Source organism: Perca flavescens, chromosome 19, assembly GCF_004354835.1.
Source record: "Perca flavescens isolate YP-PL-M2 chromosome 19, PFLA_1.0, whole genome shotgun sequence".
NCBI classification, from domain to species: Eukaryota; Metazoa; Chordata; class Actinopteri; order Perciformes; family Percidae; genus Perca; species Perca flavescens.
In genome coordinates, this window is record NC_041349.1 from 21,115,732 (window position 1) to 21,131,047 (window position 15,316).

At 41.2% G+C, this 15,316-nt stretch overlaps 1 protein-coding gene across 1 annotated transcript in view; it reads right to left on the bottom strand.

Annotated features, from left to right (window-relative positions):
* The window catches only part of LOC114545730 (5,6-dihydroxyindole-2-carboxylic acid oxidase), a 148,614-nt gene extending 140,887 nt beyond the window's left edge, over nucleotides 1-7,727 (bottom strand). Inside the window, exon 1 of the mRNA XM_028564206.1 lies at nucleotides 7,683-7,727. The gene's annotated coding sequence lies outside the window, so the exon portion shown is untranslated. The remainder of the gene's footprint in view (nucleotides 1-7,682) is intronic.
* Between the last annotated feature and the right edge of the window lie 7,589 nt (nucleotides 7,728-15,316).

The following is a 15,316-nucleotide window of genomic DNA, read 5'->3' on the forward strand; positions in this document are numbered from 1 at the left end:
CTCTGCCTCGCGAGTGGAGGATATATCCCCTATGGATATAGACCTGTGATTCGGTCTTCCGTGGATGAGCCCGCAACTCAACCAGTGCTAAAGTATCCGGTCACTTCTTCTGCTGAGTTTAATTGTGTAGGACCGCCAGAGGATAACAGTAAGGTATGTGGCTACTCTGCCTGTATTGTATTATGTCGTTATATGAGATATATGGATTAAAATAATCAATTCATAACCCGCTACAGAGCTGCAGGCGCAGTTCTATTTCTATAACAGCTTGTTACTGTTGTCAAGTTGTTTTTTCCCTCATGGTTTTCTCTTGTTATGGCCAATAATGCTTTAGGGCTATTAATGCGATTTATTTATTTTTGTTAAACATGTTTTTAACATGAATCATCACACTAAAGTAAGGAAATAACGTGAGTCTTGTTTTACATGACAGATGACGTTGTCAATGAACACGTTCTGTGGCCGAGTATTGATTGAAACTGTCGGGCAGTGTTGTTGATCTGTATATTGTTGAAAACTTAAAACAGTTGAAAAGAATTGTGAAATATTCGGCCTCATGTTATACGAGCAGAACTAAACTATGTTTTGGGGAAATATTAGATTCCTGACCACTTTTACAGTCGATAGGCCTGAGGTTAGGAGAGATGCGCTATAGCGCACCCAGGTATGGTGCGTAATGGAGATTCCATAGCGCTCTTCTTTTGGGCAGAACCAAGGAGAGCGATCGCGGATAGGTCCGTCCTTTGCACCGAAACTTTTTACAATGCAACAACATATAACTAGCATCAAGCTATTACAATCTTTATTATGTAAGCACATAATATAAAAGTATATTAGCCAGTCATTTTTATTAGGTTAAACAGGGATTTGATAACGTTTTTAATTTAAGGCCCACCCACAATTGGTCTGGCCCATCCAAAACTGGAATCCTGGCGCCGTGCCTGCTACTATTACTGACGCATTAAGGTGTAACTAGCATTTTACAGTTGTTTTTGGTTAATGTCAAGCTAATATTAACAAAGTTATGCTCTTTAGCCGATAGCCTATACGTTTCCTCTGAATTGTAGTGAAGTAGAAATATAGCATCAGACGGACTACTAAAGTAAAGTTAAAGTAGGCTACATGAAATGTGTACTTAAGTAGAGTACTTGAGTAAATGTACTTAGTTACAATCCACCACTGTATGATTTAGGCTATTGGCTTAAGTGAGCTGCCATTCAGAGCCATTACTGTGCAAGCAAGTGCAGAAAGTAATACATGATAATGGTAACAACTATCATGATAGCAGATTATTTTATATAATATTAGAATTGTTTAAAAGACTGGTTGTCAGCCTTCAGCACCTCATTGAAAGACAATTTGGCTGTTAAATTCGGCGTGGTGGAAAATATCCCAGTGTCAGCTGCTCCTCTATCTGGCCATCAAGCGGCTGGACTGTGAAATGCAGCTTGGAGCGCAGCATCCCTTGCATCCTTTCCTCCCTCTCTCTCCAGCCGTCGCCGGGAGCTGTGAGTGTGTGTGTATGTGTGTGTGTGTGTGTGTGTGTGTGTGCTGGTATAATCTGACAGCGATAGGGCTGCGTTTCCTAAGAAAAGCTCAGCTCTCTCAGTTTTCTGCCTGTCTTATTGCCGCTCTCATTGTCTTTGTCGACTGTGATAAAGAGAGCAGGTACCATCTGTTCATTCCGCCAATTTATTACAGTTGCCTTTTTGTTTGGTGCTCTTCACAGATGTTATGTCAACACTTTTTGGGTGGTGGTGGTGGGAGGGGGGGCGACTCCCGGTTCTAATGGAATTTGTTGTGGCTGTTTTGGTCTCTTCTCTCTTTCAGTTCAACTACGGGCCTGTTTTTGGAATAAGAAAAGCATTGCTGTTTTCTGACTTTGAGAGAAGAAAGAAGGGACTCCTCTGGAATTTCCTAAGGAATTTATTCGGACAGCTCCGGTAAGTGGACATTTTGCGTGAAAAAAGCTTCATGATTTAGAATGCATGCAGCTGTTAATCAGACTGAGTTCCTTTTTTGAATGGAAAAAATAAACAAGCGTATCCTTCATTTTCCCATTCTTCTATTTTAATTACAGTTACCGGGGCTTTGCATTCTACCGCCTGGGTACATAGTAAGTAGCATAGACTTTTTCTTCTAATTGTGAATTGCAGTTGAAAGCTGCTCTTCATTCTTTTATGTGTGGAATTAATTGTCTGTTTGGTGTCTACTCCGAGTTATGTGTCGTGCCGCGATCGGTGCCCATGCAGGGCGCATATTTCTGCATATCTTGAAGCTGCGTTATGGATAATGTAGCGCACAACGTGAACCGGTCTGCTGCTCGCCGTTACACTCCAGACGGTGGCGAGGTATTTACAGATTTGTGGTCATCATTTATAACACACATACTGTGCTCAAACCACAGAGCCATCTTTGCTCCAAACGATGGTCTGCCCCTCTTTCAAATATAGAGGATGCCCAAGCAAGCAAGCACGCACGCACGCACGCACGCACGCACGCACGCACGCACGCACGCACGCACGCACGCAAACCATTTCTGGGCTATTTTGTGTATTAGTTGTGGGACGTGCTGAGAAAGTTTGCTTCAATGTTTGGTCCTGAAAACCGAGGCGGCTTGAATGGGTTGTCTTTGAACGTATGTGTGTGCGCGCGCGCGTGCGCGCGTGCGTGTACAAGTGCTCCTGACTCAGGTGATGTAGAGGGTGGGTGGGCTGTGACTCACTCAGTTTACCAATTTTGCTGCTGTTATCTGACAGGCTTTGATGTCAGATTTGACTGGTGATTGACAGGGGATCATGCGCAGTGATGTGTCAGCAGAGTCCTGTGCCCCCCCTCCCCCTCCCCTCCACACCCCATCACTGCCAGCTATGTTTAGAAGTTACCAAATCCCCTGATTTATAAAAAAAATTGTCAGACTACTATTGACAAGTGATTCATATATATATAGCCAATTAACTGTGATTTGCATGTCATACTCTATAGCCCGAGAGAAAAAACAACAACCCGGAAAGCCTCTAAAAGGCTGTATAATGAGCTGAAAAGTTTGTGTGCCTCAGTGTTTTGTAGCAAGCCAAGGAGAAGCAACCGCAAATGAGGGCAAGGACAGCTCACACAGCCAAGGAGATGTTTCTTCCCTGGCTAGAGCAGAGTGACAGAGGGCTAAGTGAGCATGACCATCGAGGAGAGGTAATAGCATTACGGTCTGCCAGTCATGAGGCAGTGCAAGAGATAGGCTGTTGCATTTCAAGAAGAACTAAATGGGAAGCACACAAGGACAGGAAACTATGACATGAGGGCACTTAACACCCAAGAACAGCCTTACTTGGCTCAATAGTAGCTACTTTTTAGTTATGATATGATCGTAATTGCTGGATAAAGCTGGATATAGAATTGCTTCACTAATATGGCCCTGGGGTTAGAGATTGGCTGATGCTGTGCTTATAAGGCATTATCTATCTATTTATCTATCTATGCGTATGTGTTTCTTTCTTAATTTGCAAGGCACTAAGGAATATAGAAACACTGTGGACATCATACAAAATCTGACCTATAGTAAACAATGAATACATAAAAAAAAATGCCAGCTCCAATGAGAAAATAAACAAGTCCAGCAGGAACACTAACAGGGAACAAATACACACCCTCTTCCATTTTTTAAAGTAGTATTGCTTGCACAACAAATTGCAACATAAGGACATGCTGAAATACAGCAGTCCTTAAGGCTAGTTATCCCTGTGTGTAAATACAGATTTGAGCACAAAAGTGGATTAGAATCATTTGCTGTCAGGCAAAGATTAATCCCAGGTAAGAAGGTCCCTTGCCACCCTGTACCCAGCAGCGCTCCCATTTTACAAAACTGGCAACGTTTTGCAATTTTCCCTTCGTCTTCCTTTTGAGTGATCCTCCCAAAACTACTTGCCAGGCCCGCATCAATCACTGCTGGATGGGATTTGAGCCACAGCTAGAAGTAGTGAGTGGGGGAGACAGGTCTGCTTTCTCACAGTTGCACAAGCTCACTGTGACCCCCAGGTATTTAGCCGCATTTCTGCAAATCATCTTCTCCCATTAATTATGCTTTAACGGAGGTTGCTCTTGTGCGGCTGTGTTGACAACACACACACACACACACATTTAAGCTGTAATTGTGGTTTTTAAACTTCATCCTGGTGACATAATCAGGACATGGCTGAGATGACGAGGGGCTGTCATAACAGCTGCTAATGAATTTATAGCGGTTTCCTTTTTTTCTTTCTCAGACTGTCTCACTGTACAGATACTGAACATGTTTGACGGACGTCGTCCAATGCATATAGTTAATCCTCGCTGAAACTACAGTCACTATACAGTATTTTCCTACATGTAACGAAAATATTGCCCAATTCTCAGCAAAAAAGGTGAAAGCAGTACACCTATAGAAGAGCAGCGGCTGTATTATCTCTTTGTTTTTACTGTGAGGTACACCTTGATTGCGGTCCAAGGCTCGGCAAGCCGAGTAGCCGAATCCCAGGGGCCGTATTATAATGAGGATGCGCTGTCAGATAATTAGATACACCTGACGCAGGCATTTGCAGGAAAATTTTATTCATCCCAAAATAAAATGTCTGTGCCTGCCAACATGAAAGCAGAAAAAAAATCCCACTGTCACATTGCCTCTCCTCTCATGGTGGCAATGTTTTATTTATTTATCCACAACTTAATGCTCTTGGATAAGGCGGGCTTCATTTTGTGCTAGCTGATGCATTAGCTGCCAAAGTTTCTCATCCCTTTCTCATCCTATGCAGCCAAGACTCCCTTTGGCACAACAAACCATCTCATCCTGATTCTAAGACAGTTCTATGTCAATGCATTTCACTCATCAGAAAGCTTAAACATGCACATCACATAACTGTACTGTGCATGGGGCCAATCACGTGTGAATAGCACAGGTGTGTATTATTCATCTTAAGACAATGTGAGTTGTCCTTTTCTGGATCCTTGATGACATGTTTGGAGATTTAGAGTTTGGTGGATGCACATGCAACTCATCAGCCATTTCATGCACATACTGTAAACGGCAAGCGGTGAATGATTAATTGAATTCACCCATGCCCACACACACAATCATATGTCTTTTTCTTAGCTGTTGATTAGAAAATGCTGCGTGTGATGAAACCCTCTCACCTGTGCCGTTTATTTGTCAGGCACATGGCTCCAGTCATAAATCAGACTCTCATTAAGTTGTTAAACAACAACTTTTGCCTTCTGTAGGAGACATCAGTGCTATTAAGCCTGATGTATGTGATACAGGAGGAGGGTGAGCCATTGAAAGCTGTTTAGGTTAGGATATAGTCGCTGCAGGAAACAAGCAAATAACACAGATGACATGTACTTTTTGCCACCTTAAAGCTGAGTATCAACACCGCTACAAGTCTTTCTCTGGGTTAGAGTTGAATCAATAGTAAGTCCTGATAAATGTATGCAAGTTGGTATCTTAATAGGTCAACAAAAATGTAAAATTAGTTAAATGGCAGTTGAATTTAGTTTTCCCTTCTGTTGCAATTTAAATCGTGCCTATGCAACTTTTGCTAAACTGTGGCTCCAAGTGGCACTTACGCGATTATGGTAAGATATAGCATAACATTAGGACAAATAGAAAGGTGTAATGAAGTCAATGAACTGACTCAGTTTTGTTGCACAGCGATATCTAGCTAAAGTTTCCTAACATCCGCTAACATTAGCCTCCAGAAGCTACTGCTCATACCAAACTGAGTGGAATTAAACTTTTAATTTGTAAGAAAAAGAAAGTGTTATTTTTTCAAAAGTGAAATAGAGAGTGAAATAGAGAGATCATAACCCTCTTCATAAAGCACATCTAAGGGAGAGCTAGACCTCAGCAGCTGTGATACTGTACAGTTCATGTCTGGCAGCCAATATGATGTCAGTTTGATCACATCATTTGATCTGAAGCTTATTGTCTCAATTGTCAATGTTTCCTGGCCTTCCCTGCATCACTGGTGAAGCAGTAAAAGAAATTCAGCAGTGAGCAAGTGTCACAATATTTCAATGATTGGCAATTGTGTGGTTTAAATTCTCATCTACCTCCACACAGTATTCAAAGAAACGCTGCAGGGCAAATGCAATAGTATTTGACCTATACAAATGAAATGTAATATTTAAATATATCGCTATGACATTTGAATGAATTATAGGATGTTGGGGTGGCTGTGCGGAAGCCTTGCTGGGTGGACTGTAAATTAGCATGGAATCTTGCTGTTGAAGTTGTATCAGTATTGGTGATTTCATTAGTGCACTGCTTTTAGTCATGCTTGGCTGTCTGGACCTTGAAGCCATGACAAAGTGACTAAAAATATGGCTGTGCTCTATAATACTCTATTATTCCCTGTTACCTAACTTCACCCTCACGGCAGCAGGAGTTCTAACCCGGGCTCAGCGATGCATGATTTGAAATTCATCTCAGCGGTGAAGGGCTGCAGTGGATGTTTCCCTCCTCTGCTTGACTTACTGTATTGTTATCGCCTAAAGAAAACCTGTGTGCGTATGGCGCGCTTGAACCCGAAAAAAAAAAACAATGTTGCGCTCTCTCTGCTCTAACATGACAGGAACTCACAGAACTGATGGAGGCTGAAAAAAGACGAAGACAAGAGGAGACTGTTATGGATGTGCTGCCCTGTGTCAGAATCTCTACCTGAACTAATAGCTATGTACACTGGTCTGGACACAATATCACAAACATCTGTACAGTACACTACAATCCACTACAGCAGCAACACTAACCGCAGCTTTACATGTTTTATGAAGCTGAATTAAAAGCTATATGACTCAAAGAAATATACATATTCATTAGCTACAAAAGTGCAGTTCTGTTCCATTGGATTGCAGTAGGCTGTACAGACATTCACGATATCACCTTCATCCCTTGCATGTTAGCATGATAGCTTACTGGTGAGTTATTCTGATGTGATAGGTGCCATCTTAGATAATGACTTGTTCCTAAAGAGCAAAAACCAAATTATCTCCCGTCTTGACCTATTTGTAAGCCACATGTACTGCACCATGGTGTGGATTTGCTTTTGCTGTGGTATTGCTCTGCTATCTGGCTACCCTGAAAGATTCAAGAGGGCACCGGTATGTTGAGTGTTGGCATTATAGTCTACTGGGATAGAGAGGCAAAGAAGAAAACAGAAAGGAATAATGCAGGCAAGCTGGAGCCAGGGTACTCGATGCTGCTGCTTCTAACCGACATGAACAAGAGAAATCAATTAGACCTACTCGGTTGCTATCCAAGGGACTTCCACCATGGGAAAGGGTAGAGCTTTTGGAAAAAAACAAAAAAAGAAAGTAGCAAGAAGAGGAAAGTGAACTCAAGTGGCAGTTTGTTGTATTCTTTGTCAGATCAGCCGCCTCTGACCTCAAGATAACATTCATTCTCTCTTTCTTCATCCCAGGCATGCATAATTCCAGACACTTTCCCTTCCCATCTCTTTTTTTTTTTACTTTGGGATGCAAAGGTGTCTCTCTTCCCGTCCTTTCAGCTCAGTAATGAGAAAAAAGGAAGGCTGGCAAAAGTGTTCCACACAAGAATAGTTTAATGAAGGCTGAGCTTAGTTTTACCTGCGGATGCAGCAATCTCTGTTTTCCCAGCAGCTTTTAGATTCACACTATTATGTTTATATTCATACCTTAGAGCCATTACAGCCGCCACTTGGAGGTCACTGTGAACATTTCTTTTCCACACCATAATGGGCACCAGAGTTTTTGTTTTACTGCAAAGAAAAGAGCAAGCAAGTTGGATTGTTAAGTGTCATACGGTTTTAAAAGTTGAATTCAAACAGAGTTTAGTTTTTAGAAAACTCTTTCTTTGGTTTTATAGAAAAAAATCCCTCAAGAAAAAAAACCCTGATTCTTTATATTGAAGATGAGATGAGTCCAACTGTTGTGGTAGGATCAGTGAGGCTAGTATCCACAGCATATCATTTATTAATTGTATTTCACAGCCAGCTGAAATAGTCTGACTGTAATTTAAAAATATATGCAGTACTTGAGTAAATGTAGAGCTCCTCTGAATCCTGCTTCCAATAGACTTTTAAATATACAGTATATGTGGTTTTCCCGAAGATCATGAGAACATTATTTTTGCATAACTTGCAGAGGTGATTGAAACACATCAGGCAATTGATGCTTTTTGCATTTTTCATTGAATGGAGCTGAGATCTGAACTGTAAATACTGAGGTTGAGAGTGCATAGCATGGATTACACAGACCCAGAGGTCTCATCGTCTTTGATTAGGCTGAAAGAGGACACGTTTTGATCAAGCCCTACCTTGGACATTTAAATCAAACCCCTGACAGGCTCATCTGCTCTCAGGCTGAGGATTGTAATCTCTACACATAGGAGAAAGTGGACACCCCTGGAAGTGTGCTACAGTCTATTATATTGTACATTCTAAAAATCCTCCCCCTTTCCCTTGATCTAGCAGTTTGTGATAGGTGAGTTATTCTACAGAGTGGAAATTCAATTTGACCTGTCTCGTGGAGTCTTTTAAATTCTTAAGATTGCATTAAGTCTGCAGTATACCAGACCAGGAAGAATTAATGAACAGGAATCCATAACTTTTTTTTGTCGGATTAGCTATTTAGGGATACATCTGCTATGGTAGAAAACTGGCATGACAGAAATGTAAAAATAAAGTGCAGATTAAAATAAAATAAAAAAAAAAACATGATCATGTGCAGATAAAATAATGATAACAGCACACGCTTAGGAAGTTGTGTTCCATCTATAATCCTGTGAGCAGTTAGCTCAGTCCCCTGACAGAGCACACATGTAAACACAGCACCCCCACCTCCCACTCAGCCCTGCTGTAGGTTTGGCTGTGGGTGCTCGGCAGATCCCTCAGCATCATGAGAGAATAACAATGAGGGTTTTGGGAGGGATCAGTTCCCCAGCACAGAGCCATACTGGGTAGGGTTTATGTAAGACCCTGGCTTCCTGAGCTCTCTGCCAGTTTAAGATGACAAACAAATGGTACCAAAGAGTATAGACTTGCCAAACAGGGGGCAATACTACCCCCACTGCTTCAGCCTGCCTTCACACACAAACACCCTCCTTCTGTTCATACACAAGCCTGGTTATGTGACATGGCGTGTGATACCAGGTCTCATGTGCATCCATGCAAAGTTGATGTATGTTTTCACACCATTTGTTGGCTCTGCACCACTGTCGCCCCGTTTGAAGCCACCCCCTTCCCTTATCCTCCTCTTCCTCCCTTTGTTTTCCCCTTCATATGTTCCAATGAAAGAAGGCTGGGATCTGTCAAAATCTATCCTTTCTTCTGTCTGCCTTGTCAACTTTCTTTTTCCACGGGCTGCCACAGAAATTCACTCAGCCCTGACACCCCAGCGGTTCTCAAAATGTCAAAACAGGTAGAATCTGAAGTGTTGTCGTTTTTGTTTTGATGATACAATTTATACGTTATAATCGACATTTTTACCGTTTTCACATCACGATGCAGCGTTTCTAATGAAGTCGCTAGAATGCAGATTGTTGAGGATCTTAATTTTCTGTCATTAACTATCAAGGCTTTAAAAATAGAGCAAGGTCTACTTAACCCAAAATCAAGCATGGGAAAAAAAGCACTATTTTTAGCGATCATGCAGTCAGACGGGCCTGCTCCATATTGTTTAGAGGTTGCAGAGCTCATTGATTTTTAACCTGGACCACTGAAAAGGGCCAACTCATTTTTAGGCTAACTGCAACAAAATGGGAATCATCTACTGATGAGATGAGGCACACAATCCCTTGGTACCAGGTGTATTATTTAAAGTGTCTAGCACACTGTGTGTGCTGTCTATATTTCGCAACAGAAGGCAACATGTCTGTGCTGTTTTAATTTGCTACTTCTGGACTTTACTGTTTGGAAAACAAATCAAGAGTGGTAGATACTTTAATAAAGAAAAAAATCTACTGGTTCAGTACTGAGAAGATCACGTCAAGTCAACAGATGCTGTTGAAAGTTGATTTTAGGAATATCCCAGATGATGGAGAAGACATAACAAAAGAACTGACTGGAAGGAAAGGGTAGCCTCTCAATCATTTCCCCAGACACTACGAGGAAGACATATTGTACACAGTGTCTACATGCAATAGTCCAGAGCCACGTCTCCCTGTATTCCTGCATTGCACAGAAATACACGATAGATAACATTATTAGGATCCATTGAGTTGGGAGTAAGGGGAAAATCGATGTAAGGTGAAAATTAAATTTGGCTGAAAGAGCCTTTAGGCAAAGTGCATTTTGGAAACACATCTTTTAGTTTCCCCTGGGCGTCTGTTATGGGCGGGCAGGAGATGGACGGTGGATCTTACCATCATGGAAAAAGGCAGAGGTATGCTCTGAGGGAAAGGGAAACACCTTATCTCACTCCTAATGTGCCTCCCCTTTGATTGTCTAATTCGGTTAGGGCCATGCGTCTGTTATTGGATCATATCAAAGGTCAGGGGCGTCCTGTAGACAAATCAATCTCCCCGTCTGAGGAGGCGCAGAGGAAGCATGGATTGAGGGAGAGCCGATCCATCTAGTGGGCCCAGAATGAAGGTGGGAGAGAAGTTGGGGCAAGAAAAATAATGGCATCTGCTGCTCGGAGAGAGGTGGGCGAGGAAGGGGTGATTGAACTGTTGACTTGGGGAATACGATATGCTTGATGAGTGAGAAAGTTTACATTATCGCTGGCAAGATAGGAGCAATTCTTAGTGAAGACCTGACATATTATCACCTACCTGACTACCAGACAGGCTAGTCACTGATATATATCTATATATATATATATATATATATAGATATATATATATATATATATATATACACACGTTTGATGGCAGGAATCAAAGTAATTGAAAGATATTCTATAATTCAAGTTTGACATATTCATTAAAAAAACAGCTCTCTGGTGGTCATTACTGCCTGACACTATTTAGTTCTGTGTTCTAATAGGTGTGAAGATAATCCAGTGGCTGCTCCTAATGCGCGGCTTCCCACATTTAATTCCTTCAAACAATTAGATCAAGAAAGAGTGTCAAATGCTTTTCAAATGAAAGGAATTTTAGTGTTTTATATATTTTTGCCAAATTAATATATTTGGGTTTTGGACTTTTGGCTGGACAACACAAGCAACTTGCAACTTAAAAGGTGCCCAATGAAGTTTCTGTTTACATTTGCTCACCAAAATGTGTCACGGATGCTTAATAAACACATCACGATTATTTAAAAAAGTTTGAAACCTGCGTTGTGTACTTTCATGTTGACTTGCTAGCAGTCTTCTTTTTGGCGCATTGCTGTGTTTCTTGGCACATTATCGCCACCTGTAGGTCAGTGGATTTGTGTAAAACCATTGGCAGGAGTGTGTTTCTCATCACCCGTATGCTTGTGTGTGTGCATGAGAACAAACAAAATGGTGGGAGCCACTCACAAACCTATTGCACCATAGCGATACTAGTGGTCACAAATTCCACGGGGGAACCTTTAATTAGTGGTTTGACATGGCCAATATATTGACATATTTAATGTGTTGCATCCTTTAGGCTGGAATAAGTTGCAGCCTATAAGATGCAGTAGAATTAGTCCATTTTTTTCCCCAGTAGTTTACGTACTGTTCATATTCATGTTTTAAGGCAGTTTCTCTATACAGTGTATTTAAATGACAGTTGCAAGTTTCAAATCAAGCAATCTGAAGTTGTCACTTTGTGCTCTGGGAAAATAGTGAGTGGCATTTGTTACTGACATTAAATTTGTCATTTATTTGTTTTCTGATATCATAGACTAAATTCATCAACAAAGCTTGTCAGAGTAAGTGGTAATGAAAATAATCACTAGTTGATGCCCCGGCCACAATGGGGAGTGATGTGCTGCCTTTTGGGAGGTCCATTAAAGGTTGTTTATGAGAAACACTGCTGTAGTCAAACCATTATTTATCATTCCTCGTCACAATGAATATTTTTAACCAATACTCCAGGCCTCTTAGAATGCCCAAATAGTCATAATTAAAGCAACGGTGCATAAACACAGTAGTGGTGGGCAGCAGTGGGCAAAGTTTGAAGGTGAGTATAAATCATCCACAGTTTAATGCCAGCAAGAGGTTTAATTTGGTATCCCTGAGTGTGTAATTAGTTCAATTAGCCTCAATCGTGCACGGAGAAGCAGAGTGGACCCAGGTTGCCCTCTGGTCTCCATGCATTAAAAGGCAAAAGTGCATTCTCTCCTGTAAGATTAAAACTCACTGTGTAATAAATAACTCACCAGAGCCTTCCCTGCAGACACCATTGCGACGGTTCAGTGTGCGATAATGTTTGCTCAAGCAACTCTCAATGAGATTCAGCGCTCCGGTGACACCATTACTCTAAGCTCATTGCCTAGTCAGGTTGGGTGGGTCTACCGTGGCTCAGAAAGTCGAAACGCAAAGGCGCCAGAAGAGAGAGCACCTCTTGAGACAGATTACATGTCTGTGGACAAGCAAATATGCTTGCACTTCACCTCTGCCTGAGACAAGCAGGTTATTATCTTTTGGTGTTTTTTTCTTTTCTTTTCACGCTCTTGCCAATCATGTTATGCATCCAGGACAAGATGCTCGGCTGGCAGCCCGAGCAGGTGGACGACAAGGCGGCTTACACATTTTTGCTAATTGCAAGCAGTCAGTGAAACGTATCTGAAATGAAGACGAAGGCACAAGCCTGCAGAGGAAGTCAAAGCAGCCTAGGCCGAGCCAAAGTGTTTTTAAATGGATTACACCAGTGTGTCATTGCGATTACACGCTCCTCGCAGGGACCGCGACACGATGAATTGTATTTTATGGCTTTACAGCAGATCTTTTTTCTTTCTTTTCTCCTCCAACTTGAATGCATTTTTCTCCCTTCTACTATGTGGCGTGGTCTGAATGTGGGATTGTTTTTGCCTTTGAACTACCTTATAAACAGTTTATCTGCTACTTTTCCTTAAGGGGACATTTTCTGTTTATCTCAGACTGAGAACAATGTATACGCATATATTTTCATGCTTTGTAAATGATATTGCAGTCTTTTTTTGGCTTGTGTTGTGTGACTGAAACACTAAAGCCTCGCCCTCAGATTGCATCGTGCATCATGGCATTTTAAAACATGCTCTTGGTAGTGAACCTCCAAGGGCCTCAGAAAATGATACATATAAACAACACATACATCACGTTTCTTTCTATATCTCTATATAGTGCAGGTCCAATCATTGACACCATGTTTAATAACAAAGTCTTATCATTCCTATCCCTGTCAGTATAACATATCACTGACATGTATGGCAGCACAGCAACAATTCACCAACACCCCTTTTTACTTATATACACACTATACCATATGTCATAAACCTCATTGATAAAAAAGATTTAATATTAGTCCTTCAATCCCAACTTCCTAACAAAATCAGCAGATATGGCCAGGTGTGTGTGAGCAGGCAGAGATGAACATTTGCCAGTTACTATAACCACCAGCATTTTAGTTTGTCTGTTTGTAGCTGTGTACTTCCTGTTAAGTAATTTTCTACTGTACACATAAGCCTAAACATAGAGTATATTTATGCATTAGGGCTAACACACACACACACACACACACACACACACACACACAGCCCCTCCATCATGTTCACACACAGCCCCTCCATCATGTTCAAACGAATGGAAGCTAACACATAAATCATACAAATTAATACAAAAGCAAGCCACATAATAATAATAATAATAATAATAAATTGAATTTATATAGCATTTTTCACGAACTCAAAGTCGCTAGTTCTAGACTATGTTAGGCTAGAATTGACATTGTTCTGTTCATTTGTGGTGCCTCCGCTAGTTTTGTTGAGCGACCAGCTAACAGTGAACCTCAGAACAGTTGTCATAGCAACGGTAATGTAAGGCAGTTGCATTTTACAAAGTCGCAAACACCTTAATCTTTCACCATGATTGCTTCCTCAACATAGCTCTAGATCACTCCATTTTGCTTTAACAAAGGCCACAATAGCCTTGTTTGGGCAACAGGACATATAGATAGGACATTTTCACGAAATTGAATATTTATGTAGTTTCAATTTTGAATAAATATTGGCAACCCTAATGGATATGTCTCGTGCATTTACAAAGTGGTGGCACTTCTTCATGCTGAAAGAATGCCTTGCAAAGATGTAATTGAATACATCAATGTTAACTATACCTGGCTAGTCCTGTTATTATTTGCCATTGGGTAGGTTACAATCTTCCACTTGGCTACCCACAGGTGTACTCCACCCCGTGCTTCACACACATCAGCCTGTGCTACCCTCAGAAACAATCCCTCCGTCTCTCCTCCTCAAGTGCCTACAGGACTTAATGCTCTCACTGGGTTTTATATCAGAGAACACACTTACTCCTCATGCTAATCATAGCACTAGCATCAATGAAATTCCATCAACGTCTTAACAATGACCATTGTGCGCTCCAATTGAGTGCCATACAAATTAGCCTCTGCTCTGGTAGCCAGTGGGACAATGTATTCTGCTGGCTTTATCCCATCTTGCCCTGGCCTACTATTAATCTTGAGGACTGTATGGGATAAATTAATGCACCGAGGGATTTGTAAGGCAATGGATATGGATTATGTTGTCTAACAGTATATTTGAATTGGTCTCTGAATGTAATTCCCGTGGACTGAGATTAAATTCAGCTGATAAGAATCTGCTGTAACAAACCACATTATTATTGCCCTTGTCAGTGTGTTGTGAATGGCAAATGAAGCAGTGCTCCCATAATCCTGTTCATCTAAAAGAGGTCTACATCTTTGATTGAATTTCATACATACAGTAGGAATTTGCTGGAAAGTGATTGCCATTTTGCCTAATGTGTTCTGTGGAGACTCCTGACTCTCACCTTCTAGCTCTTTTTTTAGTAATAAATGTATGAACTCTTCACCACTGTTTAACCATAACCTGTCCACACTATAAGGATAGGAGGCCATGACGAATGTATCATCCAGAGGAACTTCTCCCTCTACCAATCAAACAGACCACCCACAGGGATGTCTAGACTGTGACTAGATGTCTAGACTCTTTGTCATCCCTCTCAGTTTTTCTACTGCATTACATCAGATTACCGTATCATCTCCTAATGCTCCCTGCACTGTAAAATCATCGCAACTTTTATCGTCTTTTATCTGATCTCCACCGAAAGTGATATTTTTCCTGCTAGTAATTGAAAATGATGTTCTTAAATGAATTGTTGAGCGTCGCACATTTTATCCTACAAACTGAAAGTGTTTCCTCCT